Source organism: Corvus moneduloides, chromosome 1, assembly GCF_009650955.1.
Source record: "Corvus moneduloides isolate bCorMon1 chromosome 1, bCorMon1.pri, whole genome shotgun sequence".
NCBI classification, from domain to species: Eukaryota; Metazoa; Chordata; class Aves; order Passeriformes; family Corvidae; genus Corvus; species Corvus moneduloides.
In genome coordinates this window covers 150,876,705-150,895,862 of record NC_045476.1, presented here as the reverse complement: position 1 = coordinate 150,895,862, position 19,158 = coordinate 150,876,705, and the positions used below count along the sequence as shown (strand labels likewise).

The following is a 19,158-nucleotide window of genomic DNA, read 5'->3' as shown; positions in this document are numbered from 1 at the left end:
TCATTCCTGAATCAAATTTTTTTCCCAAAGATGTGTTCCCATGTCTCTCTTGCTGTCTCAGGTAGAAACAGAATCTAATGACAGGGCACTATGCTAGTCTCAGCTGTTTAACTAATTTCATTAGAGCTAACATTCAGAGATATTTGCTCTTGAAATATTTAAGGAAAAAAGCCAAGTGTTTTGGGATGTTTTACCAAATTTTGCATGCTTGTATCAAAAAATAAGGTTGTTTAACTTGATCATCTGGTTTCTGTGTTTTAGTTCAACAGTAAGACAAAAGGGATTGCCTGAATGTCTCTTTGCAAAATATATCAAAAAAGCTAAACAAAACCAAGAACTGGGTATTTTCTTTTAGTACCATAAATTAACTCAGTATAAAAGCAGAATATTTACATCAAAGGAGCACTATCTTGTGTCCACAGGGTTAGATTTTCATATTCTATGGCCTCCGTGTCTAACTTAGGCTTTGAATTTTGATTCTCTGGGTATAGTTAACACAAATTCAGTGAGATATTTTGGTGGTACATACTGCTATTAATACCTTATCTAAAAACACTTGTCTGCAAGTCTAAAGGGCAACTTTTAGCTCAAAAGCTTTAGTGTTCATCAGCCAGGAAGACATTAGTTTTTAACAGACATTATTAAATTTGACAAGATTAATTCTTTTTCTAGCAAATGTGGTTACCATTCTTAGCAATCACCAAGGTATTTGGATGGTCCAGTTCTAAATGTAACCCCGAAATTCTTCTTATTAATTTGCTCTTGCTTAATTTTATTTCACACCATTACCTTTATATCCACTTGTCTTAAACCTGTTTTCTTCAGAGAATTACATAGGAATCTATGTTGCTCAAATAACTTGGTTTCTTTAGAAATAATATCTACTAGATATTAAATCTGACAACAAATATTTATTTGGGTTTTCTTTCAGATTTGTCCTGGCTTGTTAGAAAGCATCCCAGAATGAGTCAGAGTGAAGATCAGGGTAATTTAAAGTAATTTTCTTTTATTATGTCTGGTTCTTTTATGGGAAATCCTTTCTTTGGCGGGATCTGCAGCACAGCCTTGCATTTCTGATTAAAACATTAGCCTAGATGGGTCAGTTCAGACCTCAGTCCAAGATTTTAGATTAACCCTTTTTGCTTTATGCTGTTCAGTGAGAATAATAAGGTTACTTACTGCATTTGTCAACTATATATGTAGGCAAAAGCTTAATAAAAAAGAAACAGAGACTGCATAATTATTTTTAGTGATATCAGGTTATTGCTACATTTTTCTTCCTCCAGTATGTAAGTTCTCTTTAAACTTAATTTAATATAATTTTATTTTATTTTGGTTTGGTTTATTTTGTTTTGTTTTATTTTGGAAAGGCTCAGTCACAAGACTGGCGTTCTGACCCTTTTTATGGTGATACAAACTATTTCCCTGTTTTTCCAAAGATGAAGTTATTTTTCCCATTAACTCTTTTTCAAAGGGCAGCTTAAGAAACTCATTAAGAAAGACTGCTTCACAAGTAACATATGAAATTAGATAGAATTCTTATTGTATCCATTTCCAACAGCACAGAAGAAAAAAATGAATTAAAGCTATATATCTTGTTATGAAAACTGTTCTGGAACAAATGGAAGCTCAAGCTAAAACCAGGTGCCATTTATCATATCTATTATTTTTCTGTAGCTAAAGCCTGAAACATATTTTATTGGGAAAAAAAGACACTTTTATAAAGCATTTTACCCAAACTGCAGCCATCAGCCAACATATCCTACATACCTTTTATCTTTCAACAATTTGCAAAAATACTGGCATAATACGTGCAAGAACCTTTTCCATGGTTCTGAATATAAAGGGAGTATATATGCTTGAATCAGCACTCAAATTATATCTTCTGTTTCAAAAGCCCTATGTGTACAACATTCAGGAAACAGAAATAAAGCCCAATTCCCGACATTAATAGACTGCTATCCAATTGGATAAGAATTAGAACTATTGTCTGAACTTGAAAGCACTGACTTTCATGGAGCCTGGATTTTGCTCATATTTTTAGTAAAATATTTTTTTCAGAGCTTTAAAAATCCTGCTACAGAATGTATTTAAAAATTATACAAAGAAAAACCACTGATTTTTCACATTCTTCCTCAGGTGGGTATCCCAGCTATTTGGCTGTGCACACAACATGTCAGAATTGGGGTGTTTGAAATGTTGTACCATTTGCCATGCTACCTCCAGGAGCCTTCAGAGCCAACCACCCTATCGTATTTAATTTTTTTTTTCTTTTTTGTTAGTGTATCAGTCTGCTAAGTCTCTCTAAAGCTTCTTTTCAAAAGTTTTTTTTTAATTGATTTCTTATTTACTTAGTGATCTTTTTCATCTTTTTGCAGAGGGCTTACATTTTCACATAGTGCTAGAAAGGACTTGGGAGTTGCATATTAGTCATTTGTTTTGTCCTCTAACAGCATGAGGCTTTCAAAATCTATGTAAAAAGGACACACTTGACCTACTTAATAGGTCTGAATGGACAGATGATTATAAACAGAACTATTTCAAATCAATTCATGTTTTAATTTTAACTTGCATTTGTTATTTAAAAAGACCCAAAACGACAGACTTTCAAAAAACAGAGGACACTGGAGGGCAGGGCTCTGATTTATCTACTGATTTTGCCTTCAGCATCATTGACAACAAATTATTGTTAGGTTTAAAATTACCAGTTTGCATGAAATATCTGCATATAATGCACTACTACTATTGCTTGTCCTATATTAATCTAAAAGCATCCTGGAAAAATCATTGATTAGTATTTGCACTGAAGATAGTACAGTCTGTACACAGGACTTGAATATGGCTGCACTATAAGATAGAAAGAGGTAGGACAACTTACAAGTTCATGCTGCACATAATTATGTGGTCGCTGCTTTATATGCCCTAGTGACAAAAGACTTACTGTTTATTAATTGTGAAAACATTACTATTTCCATGTGATTATGTAGAAGTTGGAATTCTGTAGCAATTTAAACAAGAAAAAGGGAGAAGGCTGGCTAAGTTATGTTGTGAGAGTTCTTTCAGCCTAGGTGTTGAGTGGAAGAAATGATGGAAGTACTTATGAGAAGGGAAGGGGATTTGGAGATAAAAGCTGGAGCCATCAGCAGAGCAGGGAAGCTTGTAATGAGTAAGTGTGAAAAGGAATTAGTACAGAGCATACGCAGAGACTGTGTGGCTTGTAACCTTAAAAACAATCACAAGAAAAAATGAATGTGAGGTGAAACTAATAAGAGATTGAGTTAAGTGACTCAGAGACTATAAAAGGGAGATGACATAGTCAGAGGACCAAGTAGGAAAGATCATCTTGATGACAGCAGTCTGGACTAATTGAAGAGGCAGAAATTAATACTCTAAAAAATTGCTTCGGTCTCTCACAATAGGACTATTTGTTCAATTTAATTATAAGGTTTCTTACAGAAGGAACCTAAAAGCAATATATAAAATAAAGCGATACATTTTTTTTTAATCTTCCCTGCTACTTTTTAAAATCCATATAATATTATATTTCAGAAAAACTATGTACAGGGAAGTACAGGACTAGAACTTGATATTGGTGATCTCTAAAAATTATGCAACATAGCAGAGTTCTAAAAATGTAGAGCTGGTTTTTTTAAAATTTTTGATCAACCCAATCTAATATTTTCTGTTTCCTATATTATCAGGTTGTTCTAGTCATCAAAGGCTTACAAAACAGTATTAAAAACAAATTGCGGTAAGTATTTCTTTTCCCTATCTGAAAAAACCAAGCAATGGAAACAAACATTCCCAAGGACTAATTGTCCTAGTTCAAAATACCCTTCATAATTCCTGGAAACTACAGAATACTACATTCCCTGAATGGCCACATCTCCCACAGTTGCAGCCTCCACCCCAAAACAATCTCTCCACCTTAGCTTCCTCTCCCACTCAGAGAGATTCTCAGGCTTCTTTTGAAAGCCCCCACCCCAGGTCTGGACTTTTGTCTTCCTTCTACTCCTGAGCCCTTGAAGTTCTTGCCAAGTCTGCAGCCCAGCCTAAGCCAGCAGGCTGGTTGGCACCTGCTGGGCCACGCTGTCTGCTTCTTTGCCTTTCAGTCATGGCTGTGTCCAGATTCTCCCTGACCACAAAGATTTGATTCCAATTCCAGGCTTTAATCTTGTCCTGAAGTAGTAGGAACCCCATTCTTTTTGGCTGGATAAGTCATTTCTCATTTCTGCTTGGACACAAATTATCTTTGCCATCAGTAAAATGGTTACCCATTCCCACGGTATTAGTGATGGGTGAAGTGAAGTCATCACTATCATATCCTCATGAAAGGTAGGTTGTAAACCAATACAGAATAATAACACTGGGTACAATGAGTAGTTTACACTTATTGGAACCACTGTTTGCCTTTTGTATTTTTAGCTTAGGGATAATACCACACCCTGTCCTCCCTCCCCCGCCCCTTGATGGGCAAACCCAACAGAAACTCTGCAAGTTGAAACTCATGGAGCTTCTTAGCCCTTCCATAATTATTTTTATCCCCAGTGTAAAGGATGATTCAGTCATCAGTTCTCTGAAGAGAGACAGAGATAAAGACAGTGAAGGAGAAGCGTATGTTGAATTGCTGTTGGAGATAATCCTTTCCACATGAAGTAGGAGTGAGTATTAGAGGAACAAATGTCCAGTGGAAGCTGGAAGGGGGATGCTTTGTGGAAAGCCTTGTGCAAACTAGGGCACTCCATTATCCACAGCAGAACAGAGATAAATGTTGTCACACAGCCACTTAACCAATCATAGGAGAACGATGTACATGAGTAATATTTAAAAAAAAAAATAAAAATCTGTCCTGTGTTGTTTGTATTTTTGGTTTTCCTCTTTACAAAGGCAGGAGCTGGTACTAGCAGTGTATAAGGCTGACACTGAACATAGAGATATTCCTTGCCTCAACTGTTTTTGAGTGGAAGGAGGCGGAAGAGGGTGAATCAGTGAGTAAAGTGTAATGCAGTACAGATCTGGGGAAGGCTGATGGGTCCTGGAACTGATGATCTCTGCTTAGAAGAAAGAAGAAAAATGCCCTTATTTGCGAGACTTTTGTTGAATAGTGCAGCACATGGCAAACAGCTCCCCTTGAGACGTCAAAAAAAGAAATGTAAAGGACAAAGCAAATGAAAACTTTGACAGTCCACAAAGTGAAACAGAATTAGAGATCTTGAGTTTGTTTTAAAGAAAAGCCAGAACAATATAGTGTGTAGAGCATGAATTGTACCTACTGTACTTTAAGATGGCAAATCTCTCTGAGAGGGATTCTCAAAAGTGACTAAGAAACATTATTCCTATTGACAGTTTCGTGTATCTTTCTGTTTTGGAAATGTAATACTAAGCCTAAAAGAGAAACATGGTGAAATTTTAATTAATTTATAAGGTTTAAGACCCACTGCAATGTTTCTATACTGGTCTCTAGTCCTGCAAGCTCAGCTGCTCCAGAGGATTTGTGCCACAGTGGGTTGTCAAACTGCTGCCTCTGGAGGAGCCCTCAACTCCCAGTAACATGTCCATACAACCAACAAATTTATATTCTAATTTTTTTTCTTGGTCGAGACAATCACCAACAGCAAATTTTACTGATCCAGGAACTAAGTGCAATGGACAGTAGACACATAATTGAGGAATTCAGAAGAGAACAGCAGGGACATTAAAAAAAAATTTGGTTTGGTAAACTTGGAGATGTCTGTAAAATGCTAATGTCTTAATCAGCTTATTACAGTTCATACAGTTGTCATGTGTGGTGTTAAAAGGCTATTCAGTGAGTCAAGAGTGACCTTTATGAAAATAACTCCTAACTTTGGGATCTGACTAACACAATTTGTCCCTGAAGGAGGGACAGTTTGCATGTAAATTTTCATTCGGATTATTTCTTGCTGTTCTTTTAATCTTCAAATGTGGCAGACAGTCCCTTGAGTCCTATTAGATGTGGAGTGGCTTTCTAACTTATTTTATGCCAACTGGCCCTCTTCTTTGAGGAAAATTAATTTTGTTTGTACTGTTTATCTCAGTAATGATTGGTTTTGACTGAGAGCAAATTAACTTCTGTTTCAACAGTGAGGGTCTGGTCCACCTACTCAGCATTGTCTGAAAAAGGCCATACTAATTTCTCAACAGATTGCAAATGTCCCCTCCTATGTTCTATCCCTGGTGCAGGAAACCACCTACTGATCTTGGGATATGCCTCTTTTTAAAAGACAGGTCATTCCCAAGTGACACATCGGTGAGATACTGTAGGGATCTGGACTGAAATATCAGTGAGTTAAAATCTGTATTCCACCAGTGGGCTTGGCTGGGCAAACCATTGCTTCTGAATGGTGTCAGCGTGTCCGGGGCACCACCAGCAACAAACACATCGGATAGTCCAGTTACTAGAGGGCCTTGCACAAGCTCTGGGACAGGCACAGCCTCAGCTTACCTGCTGGCTCTACTTTAGCAGGGCAATTATCAGAACAACAATGGCAACTAGCATGGAGCTCAGCTCTAAAATAAGGGTATGGCCACACAGGGCTCCATACTCAACACTGAACCTCTGTACCATGAATATGGAATAAACATTTATGAGATGTTGACCATCATTTGAAGCATGGCACAGAGAGTAAGGTGGGAGAATATAGAAACAAGAATACTCCTTTCCTGAGCTAGTGCTGGCTTGTCACACAGAACATGAAGGTGGTTAAGCATATACTGAAACACATAGCCCACTGTTGGTCATCCCTTATTTGGACAAAAAAGAGTTTTGTGATTGCACGACAGGGATGGAAGACTAGTGATGGAAAGAGGGGAAAAAAGTGGCCGCCATTAGCAGCTTGACCATGCTCCCCACATATGGGAAAATGTCTGAGCCATACCAGGTATTGATAACCACCATGGGATTCTGAGACTCCCTGTGATTTGGAAAAGGGGTGAACTTGAGTCTACTGGGGTGCTGTCTAACATGACTCTAGGCCGTGGCTGTCACCTCAGCTTGTCACATTCTTTGTGTGACCTCTGCTGAGCTTCCTGCAACTCTCTCAGCCAGCTTCATGAGTACAAACTTGTCTAATTAACCAAATGCAGTAGGACCAGTGTGGATGCTGAAGGGCAGTGAAAGGTAGGTCACCAAGGTGGAGTCATGAGATGATTACAGTGCACAGAGGTCAGGCTTTGAATGCCAACTGACAGGGAGTGTTTGGGGGAGCTCAAGTGCTCTTTGTAGAGGTGACAGAGCTGCTTCAGTGATGTAGCAGTGGGGACTGCTCAGGCGACCCCAGTGAGGACGTGGATGGGGAGTTGCAGTGAGTTTGCTCTCATTGTGGGAACCTGCATACACAGCCTTGCTGGGCAGAGTCAGAACAGAGCCTTCCTCAGCCCCAGAGCCATATTGAACAGCAGAAAACTGATGATGTAAGGCTTAAGAACTGCTTTCTCAAGAGATGCTGAATCACAGTTTTCACTTAGTGTCTGTAGTGGCAACACTGGTTAGTGTGACCCCAGATGGCTCCTGTGTTCTGGGCATCTTGGCCATTCTTGCTACTTACTACACTTAGCAGTAAACTGTATTTTAACACACAACCACAGCAAAGTACTCTAATATTTTCTACATGTGTGTTCATATTCTGGGGAAACTAGCTCTGACAAATAGAAATGCTTTAGGTAAAAAAATTGCAGAAATGACTAATTTATTCTCCAGTTATCCTATTTTGTTCATCAAAATTATCCCTCTGATCCAATATACTTCAATTTATATGAACTATGTGTTTCTTCAGGAAATTAGCATATTATGTAACTAATAAGGAAGATGAACCAGAGAAAAGACTGAAGCTAAAAGCAAACCCAAACTAAAATGAGTACTAGGTTAATGATAGGCCTATTGGCTAAGGTAGAATACAGCAGATGAATGACCACATCAACAAAATCAAGCTGTGTTCTCATCTATATTTTTAAATGTTAATACTTTTAGTACTCCTGCAATTGACTGTGTCCAGAGGCCAGAAACTTAAAGCTTGATGGCTGTGATACTCAGATTCACTCTTAAATGCTCAGCCATTTATGGACCTACTCAGTTCCTAGTGAGGTACAGAAATTCCCTGTAGGTTGTTAAAATGGACTTAAACCCAACTCCCTTCCTGATACACACACATATGCCTTCTTAAAGCTATGACCTTTCCAAAGTCTCTGCCTACACTCAGCAGAATTGTGGTCTACTGCTTTTGGCTGCTGCAAGGAAACATTTCTGCCTCCTGGATGGAGCTAGAATAAAAACAATATTATAGTAACCACCAGATACTGGAAGAGATCCAAAATGATAGTAGCTCTTTGGCCTGGAAAACAAAATTAAGGAATACATCGGTGAAGAATGTGTGCAGGACCAGTCTGTTAAGTATCCCCATTGCGTCCAGGTACAGTTGAATAGAGCATTTTATCTGTGTGTATCAATAAAAGCTATTTGTTTCTAATGTGGAGGGTGAACTGTAATAAACAATGCAGAACTTTCAAAACATATAATCTCAGAACCACAATTTTCGCATTTTCTTTTTTTTAATTGCTTTTGTTGCATTTTAGAGTAAAATGAATGAAGCACAACACATAGTCATAATTTCAATTTTTTTCCTCATTAAAAGTAAATCTTGCAGTTGGCATCATTAAGCTATTGACATTCTGCTCCAGTGTAATTACCTTTATGACTCTGTCTATAGTGCACCTTTTACTTAGAATGGGAAATACCTCAAATAGTCTGGTAAATTTTACTACTGCAGGTGGGGAATGTCCAGTTTAATGGCCCCACTGTATTACTCTTTGTTATTCACATGTGCCAAAAAATACACAGGATATAGATGGGGCTGAGTCAATACTGTTGGAATTTCCTAATTTTTTTAATACTTGATCTTGTATCCTTAATATTGTAGGTGAACAGGCAGAGGTGAGAGGACTGGGATGTCATACTTCCATTTTGGCAGTAAACAGAAGGTGGATAAATAGTTGGAGAATTCAAAGTAATTTAATCTGACAGGTAATAGGACAGACATCCCTAACAGAGTCACACAAGCATATATAGATGTGTATACATACTCAGCCTCATTTGTTTCATAGTCAACAAAATGTGATTCACAAATGTGGTTTAAATGGAAAAAAAAGGCATTTGTGAATCTGATGAAGGTCTGTGTTTGTCAATAATTCATGTTTCACACAAAGGCAAATCAATAAAACACATTTTATGAGGCTGATATATTGGTTGTAACTGTGTTCGGCAGACAAGATATTTTGAATTCGTTCCCACAGAAAAGAATAATCCTCCAAAAGAACAACTGATACTTGGGCTTTATCTAATGAGATGGATATTACTGAGGCTTTGACTGGTTCAGAAGGCTAAAGAAGGCTCCAAAATGTAATTAGGATGCATTAGTTGCATCAGTTTCCCTTTTAATAGGTTACAGCTCTTCATGCAGATGTTAAAAAAAACTCACCCTGATATGTTTTTTTGACTCCAAGTGCCCAGAGGTGCCTGGCCAGCCAGGGGAGGTATGCCAGGGCAAGCTCACTGACTCAAAGGAGAGGACTTGCAAAACACCCTGGGAATACAAGAATGGAAAATATCTAGGCAGGAAGCTCTAGTAATAATTTGGTTGGAAAGAGAGCTGTTTTCAAGACCTGTTCATGCAAACCATTCCCTATTTTTTTTTTTTTTTTTTTTATTTTAACCCCTTCTCTGGAATTTGAAAAGCATAAGCCATTTCTTTGGCATTGTGTTATTTTCTGCCATGTTCCAATAACTCTTGTGTTTAAGGATGTTACTGATATATTGCTCATTTGTCAATAATATCCCCAAAGGATTTGTAAATATCACAAGGTGCTGAAGGCTAACAGTTCCCTTAACCTCCAAGTCTCAGTTGTTTCTTATTCACTGGTGCACACACAGAGGGTCCATTATATCTGGATGGCTGTATACTGGTGGGAGATGCAGACAGATTCAGGGTTTTCTCCTGTTTTCCCTAGCTGGCTAGTGGATGTTGGATCTGTGGTCCTGTGCTGGAGCTAACAAGTTCCGGCAAAAGCACTGATGGGACCACTCCTGTGATGTTCAATCTCTACATATGTGTCAAGAGTTCAGTATAGAGAAAGATTTAAATTTATTTTTTGTCAATGCAGGATTGTATTTTGCTACAGCACACAAGGCATTTATTTAAACAGTAACTGCAACAAACCTGCCAAGGTCAGCACCTTCGGTTTGTGTCTGTGGGCGAGCGGTGGTGATAACAGTGGGACCTGTGTGCGTGCTGCTGGCTTCTCTCACCCTTGCCTCACTGGCAGGGTAATGAATCAGCACTTTGGTACGTGAATGTACTGTTCAGCGAGCTAAATTCTCAGCTCACTCTGTACATCTGTTGACTGGATACAAGTATATGTTCTAGTGCCCTTTCATATGTTCTTGGCACAGATGCATTTTGTTGGCATGAGCATTAGGCTGAGTTTGTTGGCATTTTAGGAAGTAAATCTGATTTAAAATGCAAACAGAAGAACAAATAGAATAAAGCAAACAAACAAACACACCAGGAGAGTGTTCCCACAGCAGAAGCTGCTCATGGCTCACAGTTTACAAACACATGCTTAGTCGTCCTGCCCTCTATCTCCCAGGTTTACTCATCCCATCAGGGAGTGAATATGGAGTTTCAAGTGAGCAGCATTTCATTGCTCAGATGGCAGATGCTTTCTGTCCAGAGGACTTCTGTCTGATGAGGAGCTGGAGGATGTCTTTTCTGCTCTTCCCCCAGCAAGCCCAAAGATTTAAACAGCACAGAAGAAGACATTAGTCAAAAAGACCTCTCTAAAGTCCAAGGCAAATGCATTTTCTCTAGGTTATCCACTAAACTAATTTTCTTATGCACCTTAATTTTAAAGAATCATTGAATATATGGAAGTAAAAAATTATATATGTGCTTAAAAGCAAACAACAGACTACTTAAAAAGCTTTCAGAATAAGTTTCTTATCTACTAGTGAACTTTCCTATGTGAGAAAACTTTGATATGCCTTTTGAGATGTTTGCCTTGATGATGTGGGTTTAGCAGGACTGCTTGAGTCCCATACTTTATCATCAGAATGATAGCATGCTGAAATGACTAATACAGCTAACACAGAATTTCATGAAATTACATGTCAGACAGGTGCTATTAAACATACGGGAGATGCTCTAGGGGACTGCTGTATTGCAACCCAGTAATGAGAGTAGCTCAAGTGCAACCATAGATGGGATCTTGAGTAAGAGCACCTTGAGGAGAACAAAGTTTTTTGATGTTAAAAAAACCCCAACAAACAAGTTCTGCTGCACAAAAGGACAATAGGTCATGTTCAAATGTTAGATGATACATTGGGTGAGAGCAAAACCCACAGTATGTAGGCCATGATTTTCTGAAATAACAGTCTTTTATGTTATCATTAAGTATATTGGCCACCTTAACAAAGGTCAGATAATCAAACTTGAAACACTTCCCTATATTCACACATTTACAGTTTATTTGCTGTCTAGAGGCTTAACTGGTTACACAAGGTTGGGCTTTACAGGAAAAAGATTTTGTGATAATATTTTGATATAAAAAAGAATAGTAAATGTTCAAAGAACTTGTAATTAGAAGGTTTATAACTTGTCACCATTCTTGCCCTTATAAGGTTTGATTTTTTGTAGTCTTTATTATGGTAAAGAAAGTATAGCAGCAGTACTCATGGCAGAGTACAGAAAAACTGCATGTGAGAAAAGTTAGAAAACCCAAAATACAATATTTGGAACTTGATTGGGGCCTCTGATTTTTTTTCCTATTGAGTTCAATTAATTTTAAGTTCTTTTTCTTGTGTTATTAAAATCAGAACACACATAGAATAGTTTGCTGTCTGCTCTAGCTCAGAAAAATATGAAAGCACAGCCTGTACTGAATGATAGAGTTGTGCTTTAATGTCCAGCCATGTGGTTTCTCCATGGAAAACTAATGAGTTAAAGATGAAATTCCTCTTCTAGTTTGCATATATCTTCTTGCAAGGATTCTGCTGAGCAGAAGTATAATTGGAGGCTCTATACAATTGAGTCTTGTACTTTTTAATCCTAACATCATAGGCTACAAAACATCTTTCTTCCCACAAAACCACGATGTTTTTGGTCCTAGACATGATCAGTTATGGATATTTTTGAAATAAAGTAAACATTCTTGAAAATATCAGGACCATTCCCCTGAACTGTATTCAATAACATCTGGAAAAAGAGCAGGGTAAAAAGCAGAGAAACAGAAAGATATAACTAATGTCTCAAGGCTGAAAGAATTGTCCTTAGTTTCTGTACTAGGGTCTTATTCAGCTCTTATTGAATCAAAAGTAAAACTGAAGCAGAAAGTAGAGGGGAGGTTTCCATTCATGCTTCCCATGCTGTTTTCACTTATTAAACTTTGTTCTGAGTTAACAGGAGTACATTCACAAGTCTTCCACATAAACTGTGTCTGAAATTGTGTAAATCATATTCAGAGGTGTACTGAAGGTGTACAGAGACATTTCACTTGTATTATAGTATATGACTGTGGATTTAAAATACATTTTATGACATAGTGGCTTTAAGATATCCATGATTATTTTTAGAAGTGTTGAAAATTGGAACTATATCCCTCTGTTGCCCTATTTCATTGCAATTTAACCAAGGGAACAGGGATAAGTCCCTTTCTCAAAATATTTCTATACAGAAAGTATAGAAATGTGTGTCTGGATCTTTTGAACCAAATTTAGTATCAGCAGAAAATGTTTTGTTGCTACTGCTTATATGTGTACAGCGAGAGTCTTTGGGTTTAGGCCAGAAGTCTTCAGGGAATGGACATTCTGACTGCAGTTGTTAAGTACTTTGCACTATGACTCTTGGTTTCTGACATGAACTCCTGCAATACAAATAATAAAGATGCTTTCCCACTGAGGCTGGAAGCCTTGGTCACATGCAGATGCCGTGGAGGAGGTAATTCTTGCTGAAAGCTTGGCACTTGCACAATCAGAATAAAACAAGTTAAGAAAAGGGAGAGAATGTCAAATTATTAAACTGTCTGCAGTGAAGAATAAAAAAAAATTAAGCTGGTATTTTTGCCTTCCCTTTTGACTAACTGAGCGAAGTCTGTCAGTGATGTTCTCCTGTAGAAAAGCAATTGGCAATACACAACCACTTAGTTCTGTTCCTGTAGGCAGCAGTTAATGGTAGCTTGAGCTTCAGTGGGGTTTTTTATGAGGTTATGAAATTAAGGATGCCACCCTGATAAGCTGACACACAGCTATTTTCCATTAGATTGATCTTTTCAGCTTTATGCAGACAGAGCTCACAAGTTATCCTTCCACCCCTACAGCTCATGTAAATCCAAAGTCTGTCCCAAAGACTTGCTTGCCTTGAACTTTTAAATTAATTTAAACCCCATTGTTGTATCATATAACTCCTGCTGAAGATATTCTTTATCCAGAGCAAGGATGCTTTTTCTTCCTTGTGTATCCTATTTGGAATGCAGATTTCATCCCCAGGAATGGCCCTGCTATGATAATGATACTATACTTATCCACATCTAATCATGTATGTCAAATATTTTAATATGGAAAACCCCTCAATGTTTGGAAAACATCTTTGGACATCATTTGAATTATGTCAAGGATTGTCAAGATGCCAGCAGCAGCAGTAGTGAAATCTAAGAAACAATTGGAACAGGGTAAGATATTTTTGTGTTTAGAATGAGGAATAAGAGAGAGTGTACAGTAGAGGGACTTCAGTTGAGGGGAGCCAAGTGGTAGGCCAAAGGGAAGGAAATGGAGAAGTAGGGTATTCAGAGTTAAGATGCTTACAAGGAACACAAAAACTGGCTTATTGATGTGTCATAACATTCCTGTGTGACCTTAGCAATCCACAGGCCCAGTTTTCTAAAGAATGTGAGGCAGATAACTCCTCGTTTTCATATATAATTAGTTATAAAACTAATATAGTGTGTGGCTACTACCATATGATTAATTATCTTAATTCATGAATGCTTTTCAAGTATGAGTTTCAAGTGTTAGCATTAAATGCCCCTTAATTTTAAGACCCAATCCTGCAAATATTTGTTAGCGCTTGCTGTCAAGAGTAAGTTATTACTCAAAAGAAAACGTTAACTTCAATGGAATTACTTGTGGTATTGAGTGCTATCACAGAAGGGAATGTTTTCAGAGTTTTTATTTTAGCTACATAAATATACAGGTCATCATGCATGTATTTCTATATGTATATACACATATACATGTTTTCATAAAATGAATTTTCAAAACTTTTTTTTTCTATGTAGTCCTTGCTGTCTTTTTTAAGTTGTGGGTTTTTTTTCTGCTAATGCATCCTAATTATCACTTTCTTCAAGGTACAACTAGCAAATGAAAATGCCATGTGTTCTCCTATCATAAGTTAGAGCTGGTGAGGAACATTAATTAACACAAGTCTCATGATTTTGGGACCAGATGAGTATGAATAAAGCAATTCATTGCTTTTTCTTCCTTTTCGCCCCTCTTTTTTCTTCTTTCTTTTTTTAAGTCTGCATTTTTAAATTCTGCAGTGCTGTTTTCCAAAGTTGAAATGCAACCCTGAGGCCAGTTCAGACACGGTGTGACGCAGGCCAGTTGAATTGACTGGTGGTTCTACTGTGGATGAGTTAAAGAAGGAATCACCCAGAGCAATGGTAGCTCTCAGAAGGGGGCCTACCCTTCAACAGTTTAAAGCCTTTGAAGAGAGATTTTCTTTGAGCAATGTGAAGTCTTTGTGGTGATGGGAAACATACATTTGTAATTACAGAAGAACACAGTGTACAGTAGGAATAGTATAAAAGCATGCGATTTACAGTGTCTAAGGAGAAGCTTTGATGTAGGGGGCCCCACTGACCTAGTTTGCTGCTGAAAGCCCTAGAAACATAAGTCTGACTGACTACAGTTATAGGGATGCAGGCTGTGAACGACATCCTTCTGCCTCTGCACTGCCGCTCTACACTAAATGAATAACCTTTTGCAGTACTGACTGTATGGAAATACTATATGAATGCAAAATAACTGCATTTAAAAACATTAATAAAGTTTGCTGTGCTCCTCTGGGGAAAATGTGCTAAAAAAGGACCATTGGGAATCAGCGTGCAGGCTGGGGAAAAGATTTATCTGGGAAGATTTTTTTAGGGAAAAAGATGTTGAAAACTTCATTCCAGGGCAGCCACCCTTTGGGAGGGTGTGGGGAGAGAATAAAAAAGGATGCTAATCTCTGTTAACAAGAGACAGAATGTAAAACTCAAGAAGTGATACTGATTCTAGATGGTTATGGTATCAGGGTCTGTAAGAAAGGTTGTGTTTGACAGCAGCCAACAAACCATTTACCTTTGGGGTATGGACTGCTGTGAAGAAATCTGATATGAGACCCAAGACTAGATATTCCCCTCCACAGGAAGAATGGGAATGGTGAAAGAGAATTGAAGGAAACAGGCTGCCATGATCTCAAACATTCTTCAAACCAGCTGTGTGATGTGGACAGTACCAGTCCTTCAGCAGCGTCCACCAACTGTCCACCAAGAGAAGAGCTGCAATTCATGGGTCACCTCACATAGGTGGCAAAAACCCTGGGAAACCACACAGTTGAGAGAGTCAGAAGTGTTTCACAGTAGCTCCTGTACTACTTCAAAAGTGAAAAATAAAGTATTCTTTATTCCATGGACTCACGTTGAGATTTTTAGTAAAGCCACCTCAGATTTGTGTACTAATAGATTTGGATGGCTACATTCAGGCCATTTCATGATTGCTCTTAATTTGGATGCTAAGTTGAGCTGAGGTGGGTATCTGGGGGTTTGGTTAGTGACCACATCTAAATAACATTGTGCTGAGGTAGCACTGTCTGCCTTATAATCACTTTGCCTGTGGGAGAGGGCCAGTCTGAGGGAGGTCACTGAAATTAAAATGGAAAACTTAATTACATAAAAATAATATGGGTGTGTTGGGTGCTTTGATGGACAAGGATGATGCAGGAAAAGAAGAATATAATGTAAGAGCTATTTATAAATCTTACCTAATGGGAGTAATAGACAACAAAGGATAAATCAGTGACTATTAAGCAGTGTTTTGTGCCAGCACAAATACAAGCTTTAAAAAGTTCAGCCTTAGACCTAGTAAACATAAGGTACTCAGTGAGGTATGGGAGAGACCCTGGGGATCTTGCTGCCTGTAATTCAGCTATTGGCTAAGACTCCTGTAGTCACCTCTGACTCACCAGTCACTGACCTGATCCTAGGGCAGAACAAGCCTAAGGCTTTTCTAGGTTTGCAGAGTGCCCCAACCACCATCTGAGGCTTCACTGCAGGACCTTTGATGCCTGTGCATTTTGCCTGCACTGCCACAATAAATATGTCATCAGCAACAAAATAAATAGTGAAATCAACTTTTCCAGGATCAGGTAATTTTTATTTCAAATTTGGCAGGCCCTTACCTTTTGGCTTAACATGCTTCAAATTTGGATCTATTTCAGGGAGAGAAGTTACTCCTCAGATATCATTTCCAACCCGTGATCATTATCCAGATGACTTGCCCATGCCCTTTTCAACTCCACTTCACAGACATGTCCCTGCCTCAATTTACTTTCAATTAAGTCTGAAGGAGCCCTTCTTCTACTGTCAACATCACTGCTGTCACCATTCCCACCAAACATTTGCCATTCATTCCTAGTTAACACTGAAATGTTAGTGGTTGCTCTCTTGCCTTCCTAGGTTAGATGACATCCTTAACCCTTTCTTTTTTAGGAAACAATACAATCTAAAAGTGTAGAGACTAAAGCACTTTCGGTAAACATAAATTACATTTTCCCACCTGACGTATTTTCCTTCTTTAGAAGATTGAATTCTGGCAAGATCTGTTTAACTTGGAGTTCATGAAAGGCTGGACAAAGAGTGATGTTGGAAGTCACCCACATTAAGTGAAATTTCATGTTGTAGTTCTTATTTTTAACCACACAAGACTTTTCCTTTCACAAGTAACTAGAAGAGCTGAAGGTTGTGGTCCTTCTGGTCTTTTGACATAATTGCCCCTGGATCCCTTAAGTTTCTTCCTCCCCTTTATAAAGTCCCATCCCAGCTAGGATACTGCTAAGTACATCTGTATTTCTGAGAAATACCACTGTATCTGTCAGTGGTATTGGACTAGAACAATACAGTCATAATTACAGATGGAGACAAGAGATCCTCTAACTTGATCTCACAAACAGGTCTCTCTGGATTTATTGCACTTGTGGGCCATAATCAAGGCTGAACTCACCTCCACTCAGATGCAAGTTTCAGACAAGCTTTGCTCATGCCCATGCTCATGCCCATGCTCTGTCTGCCTCGGTGGAAATACCACACGATTGATGCTGAGCAGTGAAGGCAGCCAGAGACTCTACGGACAGCCCCAGGTGCTGCACACTGGCTGCAGGTAGTCTTGCTGCCCATGCAGCATGAAGCTGCATGTCCCTAGAGGCATGTGAAAACTTTGAGGCCCATGGGTCCCGAAATTCTGTACCTGGGTCAGAAATTATGCTTGAGTTTAGCTTATCTCATGGCCTCAGCAGTATGGGGTTGTATTCTCAGTGAAATTCAAAGGAGAATCCAGAGTACAGACTGTCCAGCTCTTTCTTAGTCTTTACCCTTCCCCTGCCAAAATACCTCATTTTGTCATACATACACCTGCCTTTGGCCACTCACTCAAGATCTAACACATTAGTCTTCAGAAACAAGAATACAATATCAGGATTCACATCTGTCTTTGAAGAGTTCTGATTTTATGCATGATAATAAGCCCTTTTCCCCACAGACACAAAAGTGCATGTTTCAGGAAACTGTCAAACCAGTTATGAAGACAAAACATGGCTTTCATGCTAACTCAGCACTGGGGAGAGTTGAAGGTGTGTGAATCACTCAGAAATAGGTGTGAAGAGCATTATAAGAGTAAAGAAGAATCTAGCCTGTATAGTAAAAGCTGACCACTGCATGACCCAAAGACAATTTCAAGGAAACACCCTTTTAATAGTGATTCTGTTGAGAAACAGCGTTATCTGCCCATCTGCCCATACATTTTGAACTGAATATTATGAAAGAGAAACTGCTTCAAGGTCCACAGAGAAGCGCTATTTTATACTATGTGTTTTATCTTTATCATTTTATGTAATATTTTTAGCAATATGAACTACTGATCTTTATCTCAGAAATTCTCCAAGTGTGGTCGTGTACAATGCTAGCAGATTATGGCACACATTATGAGGTGAGATTACTTCATTTTATGTCTTAGGAAGCTGAGGGAAAAAAAAGATAAGTGAGCTCCAAAATCTTGAAATACTTTTTCTGCAATATAGGGTTTGTAGGTTGCAAACTCAAGTCATTGAATGGATGCTTGAGGAATGCTTTATTTAAAATACGTGAATTCAAAGCATTAAAAAAAAACCCAAACCAACTCTGTAAAAGCTCAGCTGGACCAAAACTTTCAAGCTTATCAGCAGTTTTAAGTGTCACAATTGAATATGCCCAGTTTGAATTCTCAAACTGGTTGCTCTTCAGGAAAAAGCTCTAAAGAACTTGCATAGCCAAAATGCTGATGCAGCCAAAGGTTCTGAAAATCTGGGCCTAAAAATAGCCCCTATAAGAGTCAACCTAACCTTCCCCTGCCTTAGTAGTGTAGAATACGCTTTACCTCCTTTTGTCTTTACATCCCCTCTCAGTATTTTCCTAGGCACCAACAGGAAGAGCACCACCTTCATGGGAGGTAATTATTGAAACATCTTCAAGGCATAACACAGTGCAAAGAGCTAAGGCGTGGCCAGCTCTGAGCCCCACAGCACAGTGCTGTAGTCAGTGACTGGAGTGCACAGCTTTTGGGAGTTAATTTGTGTGTCTGCTCGGCCTGGCATGGTACAAATGTAGTCTGTGTGCTGTGCTCATATGGTGCTGTTTGAGGCTATTAATTGCTTTCCTTTGGAGCCTGTTCCTGTGATCTAGGACTGCAACCCTCTGCAACCACTGCCGAAGCAGCAAGTCCAGGGGACCCTTCCATTCACAATAAAACATTTATTCTCAAGAATTTACTTTTTATAAAGTGAGGAGACAGGAGACCCACTCCAA

General features: G+C 38.5%; 1 long non-coding RNA gene across 1 annotated transcript in view; it reads left to right on the top strand.

Moving 5' to 3' along the window:
- The window catches only part of LOC116450288, a 67,492-nt gene extending 51,821 nt beyond the window's left edge, over positions 1-15,671 (top strand). Inside the window, exons 2-4 of the long non-coding RNA XR_004242748.1 lie at positions 932-985; positions 3,702-3,751; positions 15,471-15,671. This is a non-coding gene — a long non-coding RNA (uncharacterized LOC116450288). The remainder of the gene's footprint in view (positions 1-931; positions 986-3,701; positions 3,752-15,470) is intronic.
- The last annotated feature ends 3,487 nt before the right edge of the window (positions 15,672-19,158 follow it).